General features: G+C 45.0%; 1 protein-coding gene across 1 annotated transcript in view; it reads right to left on the bottom strand.

Annotated features, from left to right (window-relative positions):
* Window positions 1-11,135, bottom strand: part of LOC119577959 (disabled homolog 2-interacting protein-like) — a 36,387-nt gene extending 25,252 nt beyond the window's left edge. The window contains exon 1 of the mRNA XM_037925653.1: window positions 11,001-11,135. The gene's annotated coding sequence lies outside the window, so the exon portion shown is untranslated. The remainder of the gene's footprint in view (window positions 1-11,000) is intronic.
* Window positions 11,136-15,000: the final 3,865 nt, after the last annotated feature.

Genomic DNA, 15,000 nt, shown 5'->3' on the forward strand with positions numbered 1-15,000 from the left:
TCTTATCTCCCTCCACTTCCACTCCCACCACCCTCACCTCCATCCCCCTATCAACCCGTCCTCCTCCATCCTCTACTTCCCTCTTAACATTTCCCTCCCCCATCAATCCCCCTGCCACCTCCTCCCCCATCCAACCCCCCCCCATTCCTCCTCCTCGCACCTCCCCCACACCCTCCTCCTCTACCCTCCCCCACTCCCCCCCCATTCCTCACCCCCACACTACTCCCAACGGGACATCTCCAGTGTGGCGTTGTGTGCGGGCGTTTGCACAGCGATCACACGGCTGGTTACTGCCTTCCTTTGGCCGCCTCGAGGGGTCATCCCGCCGGTGGGACACGGGAAGGCGCGGCCGTGTCTTTGTTTCATCTATTCTTCTCTACTCTTTCTTAAAGTTTGTTCTCGTGTGTGTGTGTGTTATGATTATGTCATTATCAATGATGATGATGGTAAGAATGATCATGATAATAACAATAATTCTTATCATTAGCATAATTGTTATAATTTTATTTCTTTACCCTTTTATTTTAATATTCATTTATTGTTTATTTTATTATTATTATTATTATTTTACTTTACTCTGTTTTGCTATGCTATATTCATTATCAAAAAATATCTCATTCTATTCTTTTATCTGCTTTTATTCTTACCTATGCCTTGTTCTTTATCACAGAAAGCTGTGATAAGGGGAGGAAGGGAGAACAGGAAAAGGAGATGCAAACGAGAAGGAATAAAGTGAAAAAGAATAGGCGACGAATGGGACAAAAGGAAGAAAGAAAGTGAAAATAAAAGGGAGGTAGAAAAGGGACGAGGAAAAAGGGGGGGGGAGGGGAGAAAAATGACGTCGACGCCAGATAAGCTCCGGAATAATTCATGCCGCCCGTGTTATCCTTCCGTTGCCATGACAACCTCCCAAGCGGCGATCACTTTCCCCCCATTTAAAGCACGCCCCCTTTTCTCTCCCCCCCCCCCCCTTCCCCGTGCTTTCAGTGTGCAGCCAACACCCTTTGCGAATTTCTCTCCGTGTCCCCATTTCCGGTTGCCTAATTACCCTTCTTAATTGGTGCTTTGCGGGCGGATGAAACAGGAAGCAACGCCCCGATAAGGTCATGTTATTCTATCAGTAAACATCTTTCACTGTGTTCTGTGGTCTCTGTTTCTGTCACTGTCTGTGTCTGTCTTTCTCTCTGACTCTGTCCCTGTCTCTGTTTCTCTATATATGTGTAATATACATATATATACATACATATATAATATATATATATATATATATATATAATATATATATATATATATAATATATAATATATATATATATATATATATATATATATATATATATATATATATATAATTATATAATTATATATATATATATATATATAATATATATATATATATATATATATATAATATATGTGTGTGATGTTTTTGCTGTGTGGTGTGGTGTGTGTGATTGTTGTGTGTGTGTGTGTGTTGATTATAATAATATTATATATCTATATAATAGATAGATAGATAGATAGATAATACGTACACACGCACACACACAATTTTACAATGCACCTTGTGATGCCCACTCAATCCGCCCACATTTTTAGGCGTGCGAAGGTCACGGGAGACGCGACGGACGAACCCGTCCCCGTCCATCACCTTCAGCTCCCTCTTCTCTCCCCTTCCTCTTCTCCCCTCCCTTCCCCTCCATTCTCCTTCTCCCTCATCTTCCCTCCCTTCCCACCCCCCCCCCCACCAAGGCACCCAGACCCTCAGACACACACAGCGCCCGACAGACACGTCGAACGGCGTCCGATAGCGCATCGTTTATATATTTAATACAGAGGTCGACTGTCAGCGGAGTTGATCAGACGCGTCAATTTGCGGTACGATTTATTCGTTTTATTCGACATGAAATACGTGTGAGTACTCTGATAATTAAAACTGAATTGTTTGAAAGTATATGAGTGTGATGATATCACGTAATCTTACAGCGAAGTTTAATCGCATGTTTATCGAACACCGTTATTGGAAATCGAATGACATTATATCTAAAACTTCTTATACTATGATAGTGGGTATAATATAGTAGATAAAGCTGAATAGCTTAATGGTAGTGCGACTGAACGGATATTACTCGACGAATGTATGAACTCTACGCACTCACACGCCACATTTCATTACTGCTCAACCAATGTAAAAAGAAAAAAGAAGAAAAAAAATTCTTCTTCAAATCACTTGATACGATGGAGAGGACGCAGATCTACGAAATCAGCGACGTTACCAAATCTACAAAGCTATCAGAGTCAATAAAGTCTAGAAAAAAACAACACACCCTTACAACGACCCACGAGGCTCAGTCTCAAGCCCACCTAGGCTATCAAGTCCTGAGTCGACCGGACAAGACCTCAGCCGTACTTAGATCCCTCTTTGCACCCACTCCCCTCCCTGTCCTCCTTCTCCCCTCCCTCTTCCCTCCCCTTCCTCCTTCTCCCCTCCCTCTTCCCTCCCTTCTCCCCCTCCTCCCCCCCCCTCCCCGCCAAGGTCGCTCAGGACGCTCATTAGCAGGACAGTTACGAGCGCGCGCGAGGGAGGACACGTCGAATCGGCGTCCGATAGCGGCTGCGTTTATGACTCTCTTGACGCACCAGAGGTCGACGTCGGCGGAGCTTGATCGACGCGTCAATTTGCGGTCGATTTTATTCGTTTTTTCGACACTGACAACGGGGTGGAGTTACTCGAGCTGGATAAAAACTAAATGTGGTTTGAAAGATAATGAGTGATAATGATAATCACGTCAACTCATTAACAGCGAAAGTAATAGTAATCGCATGTTCATACGAACACCACTAATAATGAAAAATACGAATGACACTTATAATACTAAAACTTCTACTACTACTAATGATAGTGCTCATAATAATAGTAGATAAAAGCTGAATAGCTTAATGGTAAGTGCGACCTAACGAATATTACTCAACGAACTGTATGAAACTCTACGTACTCACACGCCACATTTCATTCCACCTCGCTTCAACCAATGTAAAAAAGAAAAAAAGAAAGAAAAAAAATTCTTCTTTCAAATCACTTGATACGATAGAGAGACGACGCAGATCTACGAAAATCAGCGACGTTTACCGAAATCTACCAAAGCCTATCAGAGTCCAATAACAAGTCTAGAAAAAAAAAAACCAGCCCTTAAGCGACCCAACAAAAAGCCTATCGAAGTCTAACGAAGTCTACCCAAGCCTATCACGTCCTGACGTCTGACCGGCACAAGGACCTCAAAGCCGGTTAGCTTAATGATAAGACACATTATGAGCACCAACGTCGCCTCCGTCCCTGCTCAGGTACATCAGCCTGGGAAACGCCCACTTCGACACATCGCCCCGCCCACGACAACGGGGTTACGTCATCCATCGCCAAGTCACCCTTTCGTCGTACTTTGTGCCATGTAAGCAGTTTCCCTTCATCACTGCAAATTGGGGCGGTTAAGGGTGTCTAGCTTCCCGTCCTCTCCCCTCCCTCACTCTCTCCCTCCTCCTTCCCTCCGTATGTTCTTCCGTCTCTCTTCCTTTCTTGCTTCTCCCTTTTTATGTCCCTCCATCTCCTTCCCTCTTGTCTCTCCCTCCCTTTAACCATAAATCCGTCCATCTCCCTTCGCTCTTCTCCCTCCCACCCAAATCCCTCGACCATCTTCCCTCCCCCTATCCCCCCCTTTATCTTTCCATCTCCTGTCCCTTTCCCTCCCTATGTTGGAATTCCTACTTCCTTACGCCTTCCCTCTTCCCCTCTTCTTCCATCCCCCCTCCTTCCCCCTTTTCCTCTACATACACTTTCCAAAAGTAAACTGAGTATATGGAAAAAACAAACAAACTCGTCAGTAAGTCCAGCAATGAGACTCCTAAAATATAACTTATAGCTGCTCTTTTTCTCTTTCCTCCCCTGCTTCCCTCTTTTCCTTCACCTCTCCCCTCCCTCCCTCGCTTCCCTTAGGAAACTCGACTTTCCCTTCCCTCTGCCTCCCTCTCTTCCTTTCCTCCTTCCCCCTTCCCTCCCCGTCTCTTCCCTACCTCCCACCCTCCCTCTATTTCTTTCCTCCCTCCGGCCTCCCTCCCTCGTCCCAAGTTTCCCTCCCTCACTCCCTCCCGCCACGACCCCTCCCTCCCTCCATCCCATCCCTTCCCTTCCCTCCTTCCCTTCCCTTCCCCCTCCCTCCCTCACCCCATACTTTCCAACGACCTCTGTTATGAGGCTTACGACAGACCGTGACGACTCGAGCAGCGATTTCATATCATCACGACCCTTGCATGATGAGACTGGAACGACCTACAGAGAGACACACAGACCTCTTCGTGTGGTTTATGTTAAGCAATAGCTCTCGAGTTTCTCTTGAAGCCGAAAGAATATTGTCGTCAGAAAGTAAGAGGCGAATATAAAACCACATGTACATGTACAATTATATACAAGTCGTCTCTGTATATCTATCTCTTACTCTGCCTGTCTGTCTGTCTGTCATTCTCTTCAGCGAACATGCTTGCACATAAACACACATGTGATCCAGTTACACACGCAAAGTTTCTTATAACTATTTATAAATGAATACTAGCAAAAACACCTAAAACAACAATAACAATCAGTAACAACTCCGAAACGGGCCGCCTCCTCCTCCCCTCCCCTTTCTCCACCACAACCCCCTCTCCTCCTTACCGCAACCTCTTCCTCCCCTCCCTTCTACCCCCTCCTCTTCTCCCTCCTCCTCCACCACCACCTCCCCCTCCCTCCTCTCTGCCCCCTCCCCCACTCCCCTTGCCACCACTCCCCCACTCCTCCCCTTCCCTCCACCTCCCCTCTACCCCCTCCTCCCTCCCCCTCCGCCGCAGCCCCAGCTTTCCGACCGATGTTCCCGCCGACAAAACAGTTAGGTTGTATCGCATCAAGACCGCCCCGACCGGAGAATAACGTAATGCATACAGATGAGAGGGGCAGCCCTAAATCTTGAGGCGGGCGGGTGAGGGCGGGCGGGTAGGGGTGTGTGTGGGTGTGGGGAGTTGTGTGGGTGGGGGTGTATGGGAGGATGGGTGAGGGTGGGGGTGTGTGTGGGTGGAGGGTGTGTGGGTGGAGGGTGTATGGGAAGGATTGTGTGTGTGTGTGTGTGTGTGTGTGTGTGTGTGTGTGTGTGTGTGTGTGTTTGGGTGGGTGGAAAAATAGGGAAAAGGGAGGAGAAAGGAAGGGAAGGGGAAAAGAAGGGAGCGGATGAGAGTGGATACGATAGATAAATAGATATAAGATATATATATATATATATATATATATATATATATATATATATACACAATAATAATACATATATAACACCACTTATATATATATATATATATATATACATATATAATATATACTAACATAAACATATTATACATATATATACATATATATACATATATATATATATATATATATATATATATATTATATATATATAGAGAGAGAGAGAGAGAGAGAGAGAGAGAGAGAGAGAGAGAGAGAGAGAGAGAGAGAGAGAGAGAAGGAAAACCGAAAACACAAACAAAAAAACAGACCGCGCAACACCCATTCGAAACGCTAAACGAACTGGGAGGTCCGGTTCTCTAATCTCAAATCCCTTTTTTTCCCTCTCTCTCGTGAATACATGGTCCGTCGGAGGATAAGGTCAGCTAAGGCCAGCGCTGACGACGGTGTAAAAATGGAAAAAAACGGCCCCGCTAGGACTCTCGTGGCGTCGACGCAGCGACGGCGCCACTGGCAGATGACGTCATTACATCGGCATGACCTTCACAGCTCTTTTTTTGCCTCTCTTTTAATTCCCTCTACTCTATCTTCTTCATCTTCTACCCTAGCTTGTATACAGTCCTTTCAATAATACTTCATCTGAACACCTGTACATACCCTGAGAGACGAAGTACACAAGCAACGCATATATGCACATAAAATACATGTAAAAAAAAAAAAAAGAAAAAAAAAAACATAACCCAAAAAAAGAAAAGAAACGAAACAAATAACAACCACAAACAATACAAAAAGCAAGACAGCGAAAACACAGACACAAGGCACGTGCGAAGAGAAACGTTTTCGTCATCAACTTCGCCCGAGGGAGAAGCGGGGAATACCCCCCCCCCCCCATGAGCTCATCCTTAATCCTCGGGCGTGTGACAGACGAGGGTAATTTGACCCATTAATTGAATAATTAGGTTTTCTTTTATTCATCCTCGGTGATGGACGAGGAGGAGGAGGAGGAGGGAAAGGAGGAGGAGGAGGAGGGAAGGAGGAGGAGGAAGAGGGGGGGAGGAGAAGAGGGAGGAAAAGAAAGAGGAGGAAGAGTAGATTTAAAAGATCCAAGACTTATAAGCCAGTAGAAGGGAAGGGAAAGGGAAGAGAGGACGGACAAAAAGCCTTACAGGTAAATAGATAAACAGAGAGAGAGAGAGAGAGAAAGAGAGAGAGAGAGAGAGAGAGAGAGAGAGAGAGAGAGAGAGAGAGAGAGAGAGAGAGAGTTGGGGAGGGAGGGAGAGAGAGAGAGAGAGAGTTGGGGAGGGAGGGAGGGAGGGAGGGAGAGAGAGAGAGAGAGAGAGAGAGAGAGAGAGAGAGAAGAGAGGAGAGAGAGAGAGAGAGAGAGAGAGAGAGAGAGGAAACATCGACACATCCATCCCTTCATACAGCAACATACACACACAACCCCCCCCACTTCCCTCACCCCTTTCCCCTTTTTGCTTAAAAATGAATCCATTTCCTCCCTAACTAACCCATCCACTTCCTCCTTCGCGCGTACCCCCCCTCCCCCCCCCCTCCGCCTCCTCCACGCCATGTTTCTGACAACCAAAGACACATTTGAACACCAAGGAAAAAAAATAAAACCGGCGTCAGGACAAAGCTTTGGGTCTGAAAAGTTCAAATGAAGGAGGGGAAAAAAGAGCCCCTTTCTCTGCGTGTTTGCGAGGGGAAAAGAGGGGAACTTCCATAGTGTTAGGGGAAGGAGGGGGAGAAGGGGGAAGAGGGAGGAAGGGAATAAAGGAAGGGAAGACAGGAGATAGCGGGAATGGGGGGAGAAAGAGAAAGAGAGAAGGCTATTCAGTGCTTATTACGTAGTCATAAGCATACATTCACCGAGCCTGAGAAGTTCTAAAAACAAGGAATGCATATAAAATAAATTGAAAAAAAAGAAAAAAGAAGATAAAAGATAAAAAGTCAACCTTAACAAGATTACAAAACCAGGACAATGATCTCATACCTCTGAGCCGTAAAAACACACACAAATGAACAAAATAATAAATAAACAAACAAAATATATAAATAACAATTACGGAGATTTTTTTTTCAACAATACCAAAGTCACCCCATCACAACAGAAAATGAAGATCGCCAGGCAACTGACAGAAAACGACAACTCATTACCCCACCTCCGACGACCGCTCCGAAAAAAAAAGAAAAGAAAAGAAAGAAAGGAGGAGAAGAAGAACAAGAAGAAGAAGAAGAAGAAGAAAACATGAGCTACTCTCTGTTCCCCCCCCACATACATGTTTTTATGAGCACTGTCTACCGCCGAGGTTTTCGCATGAGTTCATCACAGTTCAACATGAAATGTTAACAGAGATCGCATGGTCGTCGTGACTTGCCAATACTGCCCTGCCTGCGCTGACACGAAGAGATACGGAGGGAGGGGAGGGAGGAGGGTAGAGGGGAGAGAGTAAAGGGGAAAAAAGAAGGGGGAGAAAGAAAAGTAATGAGAAGGGGTGGAGGGAAAGGAAGAAGGGAAGGGAGGATTCAAACACGGGTGGAGAGAGAAGAGACAGACAGGTGAGTGGAAAAGGGTGGGGAGAAAGGGGAGGTTAATGATTGAAACAAAACAGATTAATAGGAGAAAAAGGGGAAGGGAAGGGATGGTGGAGGAAGAAGGAAGAAGAGGAAGAGGAAGAGAAAGAGAAAAAGATAAAGAAAAGTGAATGTGAGAGAGAGAGAGAGAGAGAGAGAGAGAGAGAGAGAGAGAGAGAGAGAGAGAGATGAGCGAGAGGAGAGGAGAGAGAGAGGAGGAGATGAGGAGGCGAGAGAGAGAGAGAGAGAGAGAGAGAATAGCTCAAACAAACAAGCAAAACACACAAAAGATATGCGAATTAACCTCCCCTGCCCCCCACCCCCCCCACACCCAAAAGGGGGAGTTGGCGGGAATATGATCTGTGACTGGCAAGAGAAACATCGCATCAATCTGAATTTCAATTTACACGCTGTTCCACGGATCAAACGCCCTCCCCTCCCCTTCCCTCCACTGTCCTTCCCTTCCCTCCCCTCCCCTCTCCCTCTCATCTCTTCCTGTTATCCCTCCCCTCCCCTCCCCTCCCCTCCCCTTCTCCCATCTTCAGTCACGGAGAGAAAAAACCAAAAAAATTAAGGACAAAGAAAAATCATAGGAAAAGACTGAAGAAAAGAGGAAAACACGTGGGAGAGGAAAGAGAGAGGAGAAGGAAGAAGCGAGAGAGAGAGAGAGAGAGAGAAGAGGAGAGTGAGAAGAGAGGAGAGAGAGATAGAGGGTGAGTGAGATGGGAGAGAGAGAGAGAGAAAAAGAGAGAGAGAGAGAGGGGGGGAAGGGGGGAGGGGGGAGGGAGGGGAAGAGAGAGAGAGAGAGAGAGAGAGAGAGAGAAAGAGAGAGAGATGCACATGCACATCATGTCCTCGCTGTGTCACTTCTCTTACCTGAGATGTTCGTTTCTGTGTGTGTGTGTGTGGTGTGTGTGTGTGTGTGTTGTGTGTGGTGTGTATGGTGTGCGTGTTGCGTGTGCGTGTGGGGGTTTGTATGCGTGTGTGTGCGTGTGTATGTGTGTGTGTGGTTTTTCGCGAGCTTTGTGTATTTATGTATTTAAATATGTAAGTATGTATGCATGTACATACGTACGTACGCACATATATATGTACGTAAGTATGAACGTATGCATTTGTGTGTGTATGCGTGTTTGTGTGCGAGCGTCTGTGCGTGTATGCGTGCAAGAGTGCGTGCGTGTGTGTGCGCGCGCGACTGTTTGCCCTGGCGTGTACATCCCCGACTACACAAGTGCACGCGCAGTCCCTCAAAACAAAATCACTTTTTCCTCTGATCTCCGACCTGAAAGAAGCCGGTCGTAACTAGCGATCGTGTCTCCGCCAGGCCCTCACCGCCTTCACCCGAACAGCTGATTTGCATAATGGAGGCAACAACTCTTCTGATCGTGTAATATACAAACTTTCATCGCCTGAAACAAAGGAGCGAGCGGAAGAAGGAGGAGAAGAAGAGAAAGAGAAATAAAGGAAGATTTAAAAGGGAAAGGGAAATAAGGGGGGGATACAAGAGGGAAAAAAAAAAAGTTTAGAAAACCCCAAAATAGATAAAAAAAAAAAAACGGGAAAATAAAAAATTTAAAAAAAAAAACAAAACGGGAATAAAAAAAAAAAAATAAAAAAAAAAACAACAAAACAGAGATAAAAAATAAAAAACAATAAAACGAGAATAGACAAAAACAGCTAAACAGAGATAAAAGCTAAGAAAACAAACAAAAGGATATAAAAACCTAAAAACAGCAAAAGTGGCGGTGGAGAGTACTTCACTACACATGTAATTCTATACACTACATGCCGCCCACAAGGTTACTCGCCTGCTGCACTCCCGCCCACACGAAGCATGTCCATCTTAGTTTTAGAGCCATGCAAATTTGAGCAAACATAAACACATACTTACATACTTAAATAAAAATACATAAATTTGTTACGGACTGAAGAAGGAGCGTGAGAGTAATTGAGTGGCAGGGAGGGAGGGAAGGAGGGAGGGAGGGAGGGAGGGAGGGAGGGAGGGAGGGAGGGAGGGAGGGAGGGAGAGGGAGAGGAGGGAGGGAGGGAGGGAGGGAGGGAGGGAGATAGAGAGAGAGAGATTGAGACAGAGATAGGGAGAGTAAGAAAGAAAGAGAATGAGACTAAGATTCAGATAGAAAGAAAAAGAAGAAGAAAAAAAGACAAAGAAAGACAGACACACACAAACGGACAGACAGAGTAACAAAGAGTAACACCCACACACATGCAAGGGGGGAGGATGTGTTTCACCCTCCCCCCTCCTCCCCCCTACTCCCGTATACCATCACACCGCCGTCCCTTTCGTGGAGTCCTTGGCATAAATACAGGTCTCCATTAGGAATCAATTTACAACGTCCCCGCACTCTTGTTTCGGCCGGCTTGGATTACCCCCACGCCCACACCCGGTCTCTGTGGGCGGGCTGGGGAGATCAAAGGGTGGGGTGAAGGCTCAATCATCGAATATCTATTCATTTCTTGGGTTTTCTGTTTTTTTTTTTTGTTCGTCTGCCTCTTGTCTCTTCACGGTCTCTCCATGATGATGATGGTGATGATTGTGATGGTGATGATGATGATGATGATGATGATGATGATGATGATGATGAGGAGGAGGAGGAGGAGGAGAAGGAGGAGGAGGAGGAGGAGCAGGAGGAGGAGGAGAGGAGGAGGAGGAGCAGGAGGAGGAGGAGAGGAATGATATTAATAATGACAATAATAATAATGAGAATATTAATGATAATATGAAAAATAACAAAAACAATAATGATAACTATAGTAACAATAAACCCCGAGATTCACTACTACCTTGATGGGCATTGAGTTGGCAGGTTGCTCACACACACACACACACACACACACACACACACACACACACACACACACACACACAACACACACACTCAACTCTATCTTCATGGGCGCTCACACTAGTACTACAACGACTACAATAACTATTACTACCAAAATTACAAATTAAATCCCAAATGAAAAACAAAAGAAACACGCGACCCCCTCACCTTTATCTCGACGGCCTTCACTCAACAGAGCGAAAAAAGTACACAACAGCCATTACTATTAAAAAAAGAACTACAACAGCTATTACTACTAAAATTACAAATTAAATCTCAAGAGAAAAACGCATAAGAAAACACGCGCCCACTCACCACTATCTTGATGGGCGTAGACTCGGCAGAGCGCGACGCCCCGATGCTGGGTGACGAAGGCGAAGACGAACCGCGCTCAGCATGTCGCTGCTGGGGCACCCCCGCCACCACACCTGAGGGGAGAGAGGACATCAATTTAAAATAAAAAGAAGTGTTAATGGCGACGCTGGTGTTCATTAGGGTGGTTACTTAAGTAGTAGAAATGGGAGATGGATGTGGAGGGGCATTTCAGGATCTGGATCCAGGGAGAAAAACTCGTGGAGTTCATTAATCCATGGATTAATTGGCACACGTGGTATTTAATGTTGGTGGTAATGAAGGCAGGTGTTTGGCGAGGACAGAGCTCATAAAAGTGGGTTTGGTTTATCTTGATAGGGATATATATATATATATATATATAATATATATATATATATATATATATATATATATATATATATATGATATATATATATATATATAATATAATATATAAGGTAGTATGCGTTTTCTTATTTTCTTATATGAATTAATAACAATGTTATCTATTTCACAGGTATCTATGGCGCTGACTTTATTGTCTATGGTGTTGGTTGAACGCTACAATAATTATAATGACATGAACAGTTGATGGCGATGAAGAACATAAAGAACAAAGAACAAAACAATAATAAGAACAACGTACCCGCAAGACCCCCCCAAAAAAATGACAATCCAACGAAAAAAAAGAAAGAACAAAGTTCAAGAACACGTCACCCGCACCCCCCCCCCATCCACCGCTTCAAACAAACGGCACCCACGAACATGAGGCATAAGTTTGGCCCTCATTGCACGAACCGCAATCATTTCTACGCCGAGAGGAGGGTGGTGAGGGAGGGTGAGGGTGAGGGTGAGGAAGGAGGGAGGAAGGTGGGAGGAGGGAGGAGGAGGAGGAGGAGGAGGAAGAGGAGGAGGAGGAGGAAGAGAGGAAAAGAGGACAAGGAAGTAGAGGAAGTAGAGGAAGCAGAGGAAGCGAAGGTGGAGGTGGGGAGAGAATAAGGAAAAACGCGAAGGAGAATGGGCAGAAATAAAGGAATAGAATAGGAAAAAATAAATTAAGACACTGGTTTATGCTCGTGCCTGAAACCGAGTCCAGTGCGTCTCCTTTTTGTTACGAAATATATACAACTTTCTCAATATGCATTAATCTTCCACTCCCTTGCTTTTCTTGTTTTACTAGGTTTACTATGTGTATTTTTCTCGCTCTCTTTCTCTTTTATGAAGCTTTATAATGCATGCTATATCCCCTGCCACAAGAGAAGGAACTTGGAAGGAGGCAGAGTAGTCGGAGGAACATAAAAAAAAATAAAAAAAACAGGGAAATGAACGAATATAGTAATGACAATGAACAAGAAATTATGATTAACGCCAACGAAAGTGATTTTGGAAATTAACGCAAATGACGATGGAAAGAGAGAGAGAGAGAGAGAGAGAGAGAGAGAGAGAGAGAGAGAGAGAGAGAGAGAGAGAGAGAGAGAGAGAGAGAGAGAGAGAGAGAGAGAGAGAGAGAATGCTGACAACGAAAGAGAAAGATGAATGAAAATGAAGATGAACCCGACCAAACTCCCAAAAAGTATCAACCATAGACATTTTGCGGTGGAATGAAATCCTCTTCGCTTCCACCTACCCTTTGAGTTCAACCACAAACCCAACCACACCGCCCGCCGCCCACAACCCGCCCACCACGGTCCCGACGAAACCGGTGATTAGCCTTCCGTTACGAGAGGTCGGGGTAGTTCGGCAATTCGGCGATTTGCTCAGTCTTGCTTGCGAAACCGAGGACTATGTCGGCAGCTTGGGGGTTTGCGTGTATGCCTATGCACTCCTTTTTTCTTCTGTAGGAGGAGGGAAGAGAAGGGGAGGGAGGGAAGGAGGGAAGAGAAAGGGAAGGAGGGAAGGGAGGAGGAAAGGGAAGGAAGGACGGGAGGGGAGGGGGAGGGGAGGGGAGGGAAGGGAAGGGAAGGGAAGGGAAGGGAAGGGAAGGGAAGGGAAGGGAAGGGAAGGGAAGGGAAGGGAAGGGAAGGAGGGGAGGGGAGGAAGCGGAAGGAGGGATAGATGGAGAAGGAAAGGAGAGGTTAGGATAGGGGGAGGAAGAGAAAGAGAAAGATGGATAGAGGAAGAGATGAAGGGGAAGGACAAACATACACAGACACACACACACATACACACACACACACACACACACACACACACACACACACACACACACACAGAGAGAGAGAGAGAGAGAGAGAGAGAGAGAGAGAGAGAGAGAGAGAGAGAGAGAGAGAGAGAGAGAGAGAGAGAGAGAGAGTGCCTGCAAAGCTAGCAGTCTAAGCCCCAATATATGCAGAAAAATGAATCTTAAAATCCTGGAATAAATAACGCACATGTGGGGTTATTTCCCAGGTAGACACAAGATGGACGAGGCAGCTTCTACTTCGCACCTCCCCCCCCCCCCTTAACACACACGTACGCAAGCACGCACATCCTGATGGAGAATATTCAGATTTAAACAGAGATAAAAAATATACTGAGAGTTTAAAGGAAACAAAAGAAAGGACCAAGAAAAAGACAAAGAAGAGTAACAATAAAAAAATAAGGGAAGAAAATCAAAAAATAAAAAAAGATAAAAAGGATAAAAAAAAGACAAAGAAAAATTAAGAAAGAAAGAGAGAAAGAAATGAATAAAACAAGGATAATAAAAAAAGATAAAGGAAAGAAAAAAAAAGATAAGTGAAGAAATAAAAAAAACGAGAAAAAGAACGAAAGAAAGAAACAAAGCCATAAGGATAAGTGAAGAAGAAAAAAATAATCAAAAGAAAGAAAGAAAGAAAGAAGAAGAAGAAAAAAAAAACAAGAGGCGAGGGAAGCGCACAGGTCTAGCAATCAAGTGAGTGACGTTTAATGCAACTTTCGCCCGCGTCTTTTTCTCTCCTTTGGCCATGTGAAGCGTCGCCTTGTTAAGGATTTTATTTCGGGTCGGCGTGTCTCGACCCCCCCCCCCCTTCATTTCCCCTCACTCACTGTTTTCTTTGTATCTATCCTCCCTCTCTCTCTTTCCTTTTCTTTTTCTCGCTCGCTCACTTCCTCCCCATCCCCCCCCCCCTCTCTCTCTCTCTCTCTCTCTCTCTCTCTCTCTCTCTCCTCCTCACCTTTTCTTTCCCATTTCCTCTGTTCTCTCCTTGCTTCCCCTCTCCTATTCTTCTCATTTTCTTTTTCCTCCTCTTGATTTTCTCTCCTTTCTCTCTTTTTCGCCCTCTCTCCTCCTCCCTAGTTTCTAACCTGTTAACTGGGCTAACGAGGAAGGAGAGAGGAGAAAGAGGGGGAGAAAGAGAAGTAGAGGAGAGGAGAGGAAGGCATAAGGGAGAGGTGGGAGAAAGAAAAAAGGGAAGGTGGGAGAAAGGAGATAGAGAGATAGAGAGAGAGAAGCAGAAACAGAGACATAGACAGAGAGGCAGAGAGAGGAAAAGACATACATAAAACAACAACAACAAAACAACCACGATAAATAAAGCCCGAAAAATGAATCATGGAAATAAGTAACGCTATACTGCGACCATATAAGGGCCACGGCCACTTGCTATCAGGTTCAGGGCCACCAAGGGCACATAGTACACACACAAAGAAACACACACACACACACACACACACACACACACACACACACACACACACACACACACACACCGGGGTTAAAATAGAGAGGGAGATAAAAAAGGTCGATGTGCTTCCATCGACAAAGAAACAATTACAAAACAAAGGACTTAAAAAATAACAGCACCCCCCCCCACCCTCCCTTCTGCATTAAGCGGAGTTCCTGGTCTTATCAATTTAATTATCGGCGAAGTTATACAGGTAAGGCGCGTGTTGCTACACACACTGCCTCGGGTTTAACGAAGTTTGGAATTAACTGAGTTAGTAGACTCGTTTTAGCTAACTGTAACTTCTACGCCTTTGCCTTTGTGCCTCTTTGTACACTGTCTTTTGAGGGTTTGTCTCT

This window comes from Penaeus monodon, chromosome 10 (genome assembly GCF_015228065.2).
Source record: "Penaeus monodon isolate SGIC_2016 chromosome 10, NSTDA_Pmon_1, whole genome shotgun sequence".
Lineage (NCBI taxonomy): Eukaryota > Metazoa > Arthropoda > Malacostraca > Decapoda > Penaeidae > Penaeus > Penaeus monodon.